Raw genomic sequence first — 12,925 nt, 5'->3', positions numbered from 1 at the left:
TTGTGGTACTTCATCTTGTCTTGTTGGTACTGAAGTAGACATGTCCTCTCTAAGTTCTTCTAAAACAACTTTACTACTGGGCTTGTGATCCATTATATAGTCTTCTTCTAAAAACTGGGCATTGGTGCTAACAATGACCTTCCGGTCTTTAGGACTATAAAATAAACCACCTTTCGTTCCTTTGGGATATCCTACAAACACGCGAACTTCAGTACGAGATTCTAACTTATCAAGATCTGGTTTCAGCGCTGGACTACCCCATATCCGAATATGTCTTAGACTAGGTTTTCGCCCATTCCACAATTCTATGGGAGTAGAAGAAACTGATTTAGAAGGTACTAAGTTCGGAACGATACACTGCTGTTTCCAGAGCATATCCCCAAAATGAATTTGGTAATTCTGAATAACTCATCATTGATCTAACCATCTCCATAAGAGTCCTATTCCTTCGCTCGCTACACCATTCCGTTGGGGTGTTCCAGGTGCATACAATTGGGATTGAATCCCACCTCGATAAGTAATTCCTAAACTCTCCTAAGAGGTATTCGCCACCACGATCATCGTAGTGTCTTGATACTTTTACCTAATCGTTTCTCCACATCAGCCTTGTATTCTTTGAACTTATCAAAGCACTCGGACTTGCGGCGCATTAGGTAAATATATCCATATCTTGAATAATCGTCTATGAAAGAGACAAAATATTCAAAACCTCCTCTTGCCTGGACAGACATAGGACCACACAAATCAGAGTGAACCAACTCTAACACTTCTTTGGCTCTATACCCCTTGGCCTTGAACGGCCTCTTGGTCATTTTACCTTCTAAGCAAGATTCACAAGTTGGAAAATTTTCCAACTCTAATGAACTCAAAAGTCCATCGGCTATAAGCCTCTGAATCCTACTTAAATTAATATGACCAAGTCTTAGATGCCAAAGATATGCTTGGTTCATTTCTGAAGGTTCTTTTCTCTTATTAGAATTAGAAGATGAGTTATAAATTTCCATGTTTTGCTTTGTGGAAGAAATTGGATTTAAAGTATACAAATTGCCAACTAATGCACCAGAACAGATAATCACTTTATTTCTTTTAATAACTACATCGTTACTGAAAGAAACCGAATATCCATCTAAAAACAGTTTAGAAACTGAAATTAAATTCTTTCTAAAACTGGGTACATAAAGACAATTTCTTAAAACCAAATTTCTATTTCTACTAAAAAGTAGACGTCTCCCACTGCAACAGCTGCCACCTTAGTAGCATTGCCCATGTAGACGGTAATCTCTCCTTCAGATAGTCGTCGGGTTTCCTGGAACCCCTGCAAGGAATTGCAGATATGATCAATGGCTCCCGTATCTACACACCAGGTGCTGGTAGATAACACCGCTAAACATGTTTCAACAACTAGAGCATGAGATATACCTTTGTTTTGGTTCCACGAGACGATCCGCCTTCCAATGTCCTGCATAGATGAAGCATTGCCCTTGCTTCTTCACTCCAACTTTTAAATCCAGACTGAGATTTATTCACTTTCTTTCGAACCTTGTTTCTTCTTCTTCTTCCTTTCGGTTTAGAAGTAGAACCATTTTCAAAATAGTGAATATGAGCATTGTGACGAAATAATCCTTCTTCTGCTTGCTATCAGTAGTTCCGCTAATGAATAAGCCCTCTTATTCATATTATAGTTCAAGGAAACCGCTCAAAACTTCTAGGTAGCGTTTGGAGGATCATATCGATCCGGGTTTCCCATCAATTTCTCCTCCAAGGATCAGTATCTCGTTCGGATAAGCCATCATCTTTAGGATATGATCCCTTACGGGTATCCTGCATGGTGGTCGTCATTATCTTTCTCATGGCTTCTTGCCTGAAGCCCTATCCCGATGACCAAAGAGTTCCTTGAGATTGTTCATAATATCATAGGTCGTTGGTAAATCTTGATCTCGATGTTGCAATACATTTGACATTGAAGCCAAAATGTAACACCGCGCCATCTCATCCGCTTTTACCCATTTCCTATGATATTCAATCTCCTCTTGGGTAGATTCACCATGGGTGCATCAGGACACGGCTCAGTCAGACAAATTTATAGCTTTCAGCAGTAAGAACAATGTCCAGGTTTCTTTTCCAATCTATGTAGTTTGGTCCAATAAGTCTATTCTGTTGAAGTATGATGGACAATGGGTTGAAAGACATCCTAAGAATCACAAATAACTTTTGGTCGAACTCTAAATTTAGAATAATATTGATTCCTCAAACAATACTATTTTAAATTAACCAACACCTCATAACACCGTGAATTGTGTATGCCACGTTAGTGTGGACGATACAAATTCAACATTTGTAAAAGGAGGGTTTTAACCCATTAATTTTATTATCTTGTCAACCTAACTTTTGACAAATAAAAATAATAGTTGGTATCATTTGGTCACACATATAATAGCAGTGACTCTGGGGAGGATACTATTAGATGTGTCTAAGTGTATACCATTACTTGACACTAAGTCCATTAATAAGATTATGCCCTTCCGTTGGGGAAGATCACACGCTCTTAATTAATTTCCTATAGTCATCCAAAATGGAAGTTTGTTCTAGTGATCCACAAACAAGCTCATCCGTTATGGAGGAAGGCACTCGAGCCAACGCGCAAGCTTGTTTGCATCACTTACAAACCAGTAATGGAGACCATGGGATTTATTTAAAATCCTCTCCCACTTAGTTATTTATAAATGAGGAATTTTAACTATGCTAGCCTACTTAAACTTGTAAACTAACATGCACACACAGACAATATAAAAGCAATAAATAGAAAATTTAATTTTCAACTATTATGGCTTTTATCTCTAATTGTCCTCCGTGTGTTGTCATCCCAAGTTGCTGCCATATTTGGCCACCGCCTCCGGGTCTAGCTGTCATCCATCTTTCCTAGTTCTGCTACGCCTCTGGTCCTTAGAAGGTTCCACGCTTTGCAAGATTCGATCCATGACATAAATAGAATTTTACATTTTGATCCTATATTCCATAAAAGGAATGTACATGTATCTAGATCAAAAATAAAATCCTAATAAAACTAAATCCAGATTTTAATACAATCATGCACACACATATAAATTGCCCTTGACATGTCCAAGGGTCCAATCACACACATAATTAACTAAAAGCCATAATAGTTGGATCCTGCGATCCACAAAGTTAGCACATCCTACTATTATCCCGCCTAAATTATGTATGACATGTGCATAATTAAACTAAATACCAAATACAGAGGCAAAACCCTAGCTCGATACCAATTGTTGGTTGCTACTCGAAGCCTATAGGTTCCACTGCAAAAATTTTGTACAAAGGTCGAACCTTTCCTAGCTACCATGTGTTCTTTTAAATTAAATTTTGGATCTCTGAACTTAACACGCTTGATCCAAAACTTAATCTATTTGTTCTTTTAGGTTTTGACTTGGATCTCCTGCGGAACTTAACACGTTCGACCCAAGTCTCCTTAAGTTATTAATTCCATTAAATATTAATTTCCATAAAAGGTTCGACGTGGCGAGGCACATGGCCTTCTTGGATATGGGAGCAACCACCACCGACTAGACAAAACCTTTAATAGAAAGCTAATATTTAATTTCCTAAAATAACTTTAGGTTAACCAAAAGAACAATCAAATCACAAGGAAAAGAAGAAAACAAAAGAACACAACTTCGAAAAACATATTCGAAATACTAGAACGTAAGCCTCTTGTATTTGGTATTATTTTCATAAATAACTAGCATGATGCGGAAATAGAAATTACTAGTTATACCTTGTAGAAAAACCTCTTGATCTTCTACCGTATTCCTCTTCTAACCTCGGACGTTGTGTGGGCAACGATCTTCCAAGATGAGAAACCACCAACCACCTTCTTCTCCTCCAAGCAAGGTTCGGCCACAAAAGAAAAGCTTCACCAAGGAGGAAAACCAAAATACTAACCAAGCTCCAAGAGATGCTAGCTTTCTCTCCTTCTTCTTCTTCTTCTCCGAGTAGTATCCGGCCACCACAAGAGCTCCAATAGAAGGGTAGGGTTCGGCCACCACAAGAGGAAGAGATGGAGAGGTTGGCTGGCCACACCAAGGAACAAAAGAGGGAGAGGAATAATAGATGTTGTGTCTTGTGAAGGCACCCTCACCCCTTCTTTTATATTCCTTGGCCTAGGTAAATTAGGAAATTTAATTACAATAAATTTTCCTTAATTTCCTTGACATGATTTAATTGAGAGAAATAAAATAAAATTTCCCCAATTAATTTGAAGTGACCGGCCACATTATTGGAATACAAAAGAGGACAAGTTTTAATCAACAATTAAAACTTCCTAATTTGTTTCCGAAAATTTTAAAAAATAAAATTTCTCTTTAAAATCTCTTCATGGTTAATAAAAGGAAATATCTATAATTTTAATTTTATTAACATGTGAATAATTTTAAAGAGAAAATAAAACATCTCTTCTAATCTACAAATAAGGAAAGAGATCTAATCTCTTTCTTTAATCTTTTGTAGATCTTTTACAAGAGAGATATTTTAATTTTAATTCTCTTTAAAATATATCTTCCACATAATAATAAAAATTAAAATTAAATTTCTTTTTTAATTTTATTTGGCCGGCCCTACTAGCTTGGGTTCAAGCTAGGGCCGCCACCCAATTATACCTAGGCCGGCCCTAGCTTGATTCCCAAGCTAGCTTGGGTATGGGTGGGTATAGGTCTCTATATACAAGAGGCTACGATAGGGACCGAGAGGAGGAATTGGTTTTGGTCTCCCGATAAAATTAAGCATCCCGTGTTCGCCTCGAACACACAACTTAATTTTATCAATGATAATTCATTCCACTAGAGAACTATCATTGAACTACCGCACCAATCCCAAATTACATTTTTGGGCTCCTTCTTATTATGAGTGTGTTAGTCTCCCTGTATTTAAGATATCGAATGTCCACTAATTAAGTGAGTTACTGACAACTCATTTAATTAATATCTTAGTCCAAGAGTAGTACCACTCAACCTTATCGTCATGTCGGACTAAGTCCACCTGCAGGGTTTAACATGACAATCCTTATGAGCTCCTCTTGGGGACATTATCAACCTAGTATCTCTAGGACACAGTTTCCTTCTATAATCAACAACACACACTATAAGTGATATCATTTCCCAACTTATCGGGTTTATTGATTCATCGAACTAAATCTCACCCATTGATAAATTAAAGAAATAAATATCAAATATATGTGCTTGTTATTATATTAGGATTAAGAGCACACACTTCCATAATAACTGAGGTCTTTGTTCCTTTATAAAGTCAGTATAAAAGGAACGACCTCGAATGGTCCTACTCAATACACTCTGAGTGTACTAGTGTAATTATATAGTCAAGATAAACTAATACCTAATTACACTACGACCTTCTAATGGTTTGTTCCTTTCCATTCTGGTCGTGAGCTACTGTTTATAATTTATAAGGTACTGATAACATCATCTTCTGTATGTGACACCACATACTATGTTATCTACAATATAAATTAAATGAACAACTACAAACAAATGTAGATAATTAGACCAAATGTGATTCTTTATTCATAATGAATGTTTACAAAGCTTAGGCTTTCAGTATACACTCCAACACTTTCTTCTCCCAACCTTTGAATCTAACTAATTTTTCCTCCTTTTGTGCAGCTCAAATTATGTTGCGAGCTCGTCTGGTTGGCAAATGCAATCTCGCGGATGCAGAGATCAACGCTGCGACCGTGACCAAGCTAGAGAACCATGGCTTGCAGCCGGTCAGCTCCTACGAGGATCAGCTCGGCGACGATGAGGGAACACAAGTGCTCGAGAGTGGAGGGGGAGCCAACAAGACAATAGCTAGTGGAATGGCAACTACCGCTGGCCTCCCACCTGAGCCACCATCGATGATTCCGATCGCGGTCGCTTCGGAGTCAGCTACCTCCAGTGAACTCCTACGACAACAGAAGAGATGCAAAGCAGAGCGGTCCTCCCGATCTACAACCTCTGCCTTGCAGACCCCAACAACGTTCGCCTCCTGACCCTCCTCCGAGTGGGGTAAGATCTCGCTGTCGCCGGAACACCTTGGTCATGAGCCTCTAGTAGGTGGCGTCGGCGTTCTTTAGTCTAAACGGCATGACATTGTAGTAGAATGTTTCGTTGGTCGTGATGAAGCTATCCTTTTCTTGATCCTCTCGGGCGAGCAGCACATAGTGGTGTTGGACCGTGGCGGCCGGCTAGAATGGGGGTTGAATAGCCTGCAAAAATAATAAAACGAAACCCTTCTCGACTTTCCTTAAACTAACACTTGCAAAATATAGAAGTAGTAAATTAAAACAGAAAGGAAGAGGCACACAGGGAATTACTTGGTTACAACCGGGGAGGTTGTTAATCCAAGGAAGATGTTACACTAGTATCTCCTTCATGTGGAGAAGCCTCTTACAATGATGAAGCGCAAAAAGAGAGAAGCTAAATAAACTGAAGCGTACAAATGTTGAAAATAAATTGCTTGGAATGATTTTGAAGCTTCTGGACCAAGACTGTACTTATAGCCTTGGTCGGGACGCCCCGAAGTGTTCCGAACGCCCTGGGGGGGAAAACCTTTATCCCCAATGCACAAATCTTGGTTTGACCGAGATCTGGATATTCTTTCGGTCCAGGCGCTCGGAAGGGTTTCGGGCGCCTCGGATAGTCTCGGGTGCCCCCGGGTGGGAAAGTCAACCCGTTGACTTTTTCAGCCGGGGTCTTCTGCTCCAGCTCCGTTCTCCTCAGTTCGAGTCTTCCGCTCGCTTAGGTGATCTCTGCCATCCGGAATAGGGCTCACCCGAACCCAACTTTCGGTCTTCTCGAGCAGACTTCTGCTCCGGCTTCTCATCCCTCGGAATCGTCGTGTGGTTCCTTTTCATCCGCCAGCGTACTCATCCGCAGTCTTCGCCCTTCGGTCACACCCCGTGTCGACCTTCTCGCTAGTTGCGTCTCGTGCTCCTCGAGCAGTCTTCCGCTCCGGCTTCTCGTCCCTCGGAACCACCGCACGCTTCCTTCTCGCCCGCCAGTGTACTCATCCGCACTCTTTGTCCCTCGGACGCATCGCGTGCCATCCTTCTCACTGGCTACGTCTTCCGCTCAACTACCTATGCTCCTAAGCTCCTGCACACTTAGACACAAGGTTAAAAACACACAAGACCTAACTTAACTTGTTGATCACACCAAAACAACCTTGGGGTTCCAACAATCTCTCCTTTTTGATGTGAGCAACCCAAGTTAAGTTAGGATAAATAGACATAAAAATAAACTAACTAATTTTGTAATAAAGTGCAAAAAAGATAGAAATTTTGGTCTACCTCCCCCTAGACTTATACTTTTCCTTCTCCCCTTTTGATTACATAAAAAAATGGGGTTCCAAGAAAAAATATAAGGGTTAAAACTTAGAAAATGTTGAAAATTATTTCAATGAATTTTTTAGGACATTTCTAAGTGAATGAAAATTTAAACAAAATTTCTAAGTAAAAAAATATTTAGCAAAAAAAATTTCTAAGTTTTTGCAAGCAAAATTTATTTTTGAGACTTTTTTAAAACAAATTGAGTAACTCTTTAAAGCATTATTCAATTTCAAATTAATGTTTTTTCAATTAGTCGATTAAACTTTTTATTTCTATACTTAGCTTCCAGGCAGTGGCGAGGTACTAGGCCTTCTTGGTTATTGGAGCAATAACCACTTTCTTAGACAAAGCCACATAAAGAAATTAAATGTTTAATTTTCTCGCTGAAAATGCTAAGTCTAAGTTTTTAATTTAGATCAAATTCTCTAATATTGTGATATTTAAATTTCCATTTTAATTTATCATAATTTCTCGGATCTAAAACAGAGAATTTTGAACATGAAAAAAATTGTATAATATGTATTTGTTTCTCTAACATGTCATTTTCTATTTTTAGCTCGTCTAAATCCTTTAATCAACAAGCTATTGCTAGAGTTTCTTTTATTTCACTATTCTTTGTTTTATTTTGAATTTCTAATTCACGAAAATATTTTGATAATATAAATTCTAACACATAAAAATCTTTCGATAATTTATTGATCGAATTAAGCAGTTGGTCAGGAGGTGAAAATCATACCTGACTTACCTTGTCGGCTGTTGATTTCCCCCTGTTGAGCTACTTTCTCCCGACGTTGTCCCCCCTTCATCGATGCTCTCGATGCTTTTTGAGGAAGAGCTGATTGCGTCTTTTGGTAGATACTCGGCGTTGAGTGTTGTTTCGACAATTTCCTCCGTCTCAGATTCTTCTGACGGTGGTTCGGTGTCCATCAAGGAGTTAGATTCGACTTCAAGTGGTTCTTTATAGAGCTTCAAGAACTTTTTCCCAAAGTCCTTTTGCGCTTTTGTATTTTCCGACTCTGTGGAGATCCTGGGCAGGCAAGACTCAGCCTTACCGTTTGTTATGAATTCGTCACACTGATCGTCAGTTCATTGATGCTCCTCAAGTTCTTCTCCTTCTTTGCTTTTAGGCATATCAAAATCATAGTTCATTATTAATAACAAATTAAAATCGATTTTAAAATAAACCTCCATCTGTCTCTTCCAAAAAGCAAACTCCCCTCGAAGGTTGGTGGGTAGATGTTCATTCCGGTTATCTCGTTGCTTCAGTCGGCGGTTAGTCCTCCTGAGGCGTCCTGGCTCTGATACCACTTGTTGGACCGTGGCGACCGGCTAGAAGGAGGGTTGAATAGCCTGCAAAAATAATAAAACGAAACCCTTCTCGACTTTCCCTTAAACTAACACTTGCAAAATATAGAAGCAGTAAATTAAAACAGAAAGGAAGAGGCATACAGAGATTTACTTGGTTACAACCGGGGAGGTTGTTAATCCAAGGAATATGTCGCACTAGTATCTCCTTCAAGCGGAGAAGCCTCTTACAACGACGAAGCACAAAAAGAGAGAAGCTAACTAAACTTAAGCGTACAAATGTTGAAAATGAATTGCTTGGAATGATTTTGAAGCTTCTGGACCAAACTTGTATTTATAGCCTTGGTCGGGGCACCCCGAAGTGTTTCGGGCGCCCTACGGGGGATAAAACTTTATCCCCAATGCATAGATCTTGGTTTGACCGAGATCTGGATATTCTTTCGGTCTGGGCGCTCGGAAGGATTTCAGGTGCCCCGGACTGTTCCGGGCGCCCCGGACTGTTCCAGGCGCCTCGAACTGTTCTGGGCGCCCCAGGTGGGCAAGTCAACCCCGTTGACTTTTTCAGCCCGGGTCTTCTACTCCGGCTCCGTTCGCCTCAGTCCGAGTCTTCCGCTCGCTTGGGTGATCTTTGCCATCCGGAATAGGGCTCACCCGAACTCAACTTCCAGTCTTCTCGAGCAGGCTTCCGCTCCAGCTTCTCGTCCCTCGGAATCGTCGCGTGCTTCCTTTTCATCCGCCAGCGTACTCATGCACAGTCTTCATCCCTCGGTCGTACCCCGTGCTGACCTTCTCACTAGCTACGTCTCTTGCTCCCCGAGCAGTCTTCCGCTCCGGCTTCTCGTCCCTCGGAACCACCGCACGCTTCCTTCTCATCCGTCATCGTACTCATCTGCAGTCTTCATCCCTCGAACGCACCGCATGCCATACTTCTCGCTAGCTGCGTCTTCCGTTCGATCACCTGTGCTCCTAAGCTCTTGCACACTTATACACAAAGTTAAAAATACACATGACCTAACTTAACTTGTTGATCACACCAAAACAACCTTGGGGTTCCAACAGGTAGTAGCCCTGATACGCATCGAGCATGCAGATCAACTCGCAGCCTGCCGTAGAATCTACCATCTGATCTATCCAGGGTGGCGGATAGAAATCCTTCGGGCACGCCTTATTCAAGTCGCGAAAGTCAATGCAGACCCTCCATTTGTTGCCCAGCTTGGAGACTAGTATCACATTAGCTAGTCAGCTTAGGAATTGGACTTTTCATATATGGTTGGCCTCTAGCAGTTTCTCTATCTCCTCCTGGATGATCAGGTTTTGTTCCGGGCTAAAGTCCCTTTTCTTTTACTTCACTGGTCGAGCGTCCTATCGGACGTGGAGCTCTTGCTGAGCCACACTCAGTGAGATACCGAGAAGCTCGTGTGTCAACCAAGTGAATACATCATAATTTTATCTAAGGCAGACAACTTGCTCTGTCTTCTTCAGGCTTTCCAGATTGATGGCGATAAAGGCGGTTGCCTCCGACCAACTGGGGTGGATCTGAACCTCCTTTTCTTCGTAAACCAGTATAGGAGGCTTCTCCGTGATAGTGTTCACCTCCAAGCACTGATTTTTCTGAGCGGCCCTTGCTTCTGATTTGACCATCTCGACATAACATCGTCGAGCGACCAACTAGTCGCCTTTGACTTCTCCCACCTTGTCATCCTCCGGAAATTTGATCTTCTAGCAATAGGTGAACACCACCGTTCAAAACTCATTGAGGGTCGATCGACCCAATATAACATTGTAGGCAGACGATGCGTTGATCACAATGAAATTAGTGGTCCTTGTCCTCTTCAGCGACTCCTCTCCAAGTGAGACGGTCAAGAGAACTTGGCCGATCAGCAACACTTCATTGCCTATGAATTCGTAGAGTGACATTGTCATGGGAAACAGCTCGCTTCGATCGATTTGCAACTGATCGAACGCTATAATGTTCACCGAACTCCTTGTATCAACAAAAGTTTGATGAATAGTGTAATTGGCGATTACCGCTCAGATGATCAGCTCATCGTCGTGAGGGATCTCCACTCCCTCTAAATCTCTTAGGTCGAAGCTGATCTCGAGTCCTTCAGCCCTCTCTTTGCTGCACCCACGGCGTGAATCTCAAGTCCCCGAGTGTGCGACTTCCTCGCTCAGTTGGAATCACCATCGGTCGGCCCAGCGACAATCATTCCTATTTCCCCCCGTGCGACGTTGCTCTTGTTCTCCTCTTCTTGAGCTGAATGCTTGTTCCACTCGGCAGAGGCTCGGGCGGGGCTTGGATTATTCCTACACTAGGGCTGATGGTGGCGTGGTTCGACTGTCGTCCTTTCTTCTTCCCTTCGAACGGTTGATCGATGCCTGTGTCGCCTATCGGGGGATGGGGATTGACAGCGATATCCTCGCAGGGCCGGCCTGCTAGTTGTTAGGTCATAGCAGTCCCGGGTGTTGTGCGTCGCCAACTGGTGGAAGGAGCAGAACATCAGCGTCCACATCTTGCCTTTTGCAACCTTTGGGCGAGCGACTGCCACATGTTGCACGACATATGTCCTGGGCTCATGGTGTGGTGTGGTTCCTCCCGACCGTGGCCCCTTAGGGGGTTGATGATTGCTCGACTGCCACCGTTCAGACGCTCCTGCGGGTTCAACGGGCATCTCCTTCTTTCTTGCCGCCTGGGCTTCTTCCACGTTGATGTATTTATTGGCCTTCTTTTGTAGGTGGCCAAAGTCCCTCGGTGGCTTCCGAATGAGCGATCAAAAGAACTCTCCTTCATTGAGCCCTTGGGTGAAGGCGCTCACCAACACGTCTGAGGAGACTGCCGAGATGTCTATCGCCACTTGATTGAAGTGTTGGATGTAGGCCCTCAATGCCTCTCTTGGCCCTTGCTTGAGCGAGAACAAGTTCACACTCATCTTCTAATGGTGGCAGCTACTAGCGAAGTGGTAAAAGAATGCTGCCCAAAAGTCCTTGAAACTATGGATCGATCCATCCGGCAATCTCTTGAACCAGCATTGTGCTGATCCGGAGAGAGTGGTGAGGAAGACCCGACACTTGACTCCATCGGTGTAGTGATGAATCGTGGTCGCATTTTCAAATTTGGCCAAATGGTCGTCTGGGTTGGTGGTTCCGTTGTACTCTCCAATCGCCAGCGGATTGCAATGTTTTGGCAGAGGGTCGTTCAGAATCCCCTCCGAAAATTGCTAATGGGTGCCTTCCCTTTCATTGCGTCCCGAATGGGCACGTCGTCGGAGGAAGACCCCCGATTCTTGTCCGCTCGGCCCCGTTCCTCCGATGGGTTCTTGAACAACGCTCTGTAGAAGGGGATTGGTGCATTAGGTGCTTCCCTATACATGCCAACCAACTTATTGCTATTACCCCGAGCAGATACTATGTCTGCTCGATCACGCTACTCAGCTGGATGACCTGCAACTGAGGCTGTGGCCTCCTGCGCTTGGCATTTGGCTATTGATGTGCGTAGATTATATATACTTTTATGTATACTTTGACGCACATCTACTTATATTTCATGAGCATAATATATGTTTATTACACCCTATTTCATTATAATGTCATACTTCCATTATATTCTGTTCAGAGATATACTCTTTGTTTGTTTTGATTGATAGGGCGCGATTTGGAGCAAAAACAGAGCTTAAATGAAGTCTAGAGCTTCCAGAGTGTTTGGGCCATGTAGAACTCACACGGGCATGTGAAAACTTAGTTTTTCCATGTTTTGGTCGTGTGGAATTCACACAACCATGTGAAGGTCGTGTGGGGGGTGTGTGGAGGCCTTGTGAATGTCACACGGCCATGTGAAGGCCGTGTGGAATTTTCAACACTACAGATTAAAACTAAAATGATTATAACTTTGTGTTTGATTGGAGTTACGGGTTGTTTTTTATATCAAAATGTATATAACTTCAAAATCTACAACTTTCATGAAGACTTCAACTAGAGAAAAGCAAGTCTTGAAGGCCTAAAATGTGTTTCTATGAGACACGACCTTAGCATACGGCCGTGTCAAATCCTACACTACACATCAATAGTAAAATTGGCATAACATTGTGCTCGGTTGGAGTTTTGGGTTATTCTTTATACCAAATTGTAGATAATTTCAAAATCTACAACTTTACTGAAGACCTCAACTCAAGAATACCAAGTTAGGAGGTGCTAAAATGGAATACAAGGCTAGGCCATGTGAGC

Source organism: Zingiber officinale, chromosome 10B (genome assembly GCF_018446385.1).
Source record: "Zingiber officinale cultivar Zhangliang chromosome 10B, Zo_v1.1, whole genome shotgun sequence".
Lineage (NCBI taxonomy): Eukaryota > Viridiplantae > Streptophyta > Magnoliopsida > Zingiberales > Zingiberaceae > Zingiber > Zingiber officinale.
The sequence above is the reverse complement of the archived record's forward strand: the minus strand, read 5'-3'. Positions refer to the sequence as shown.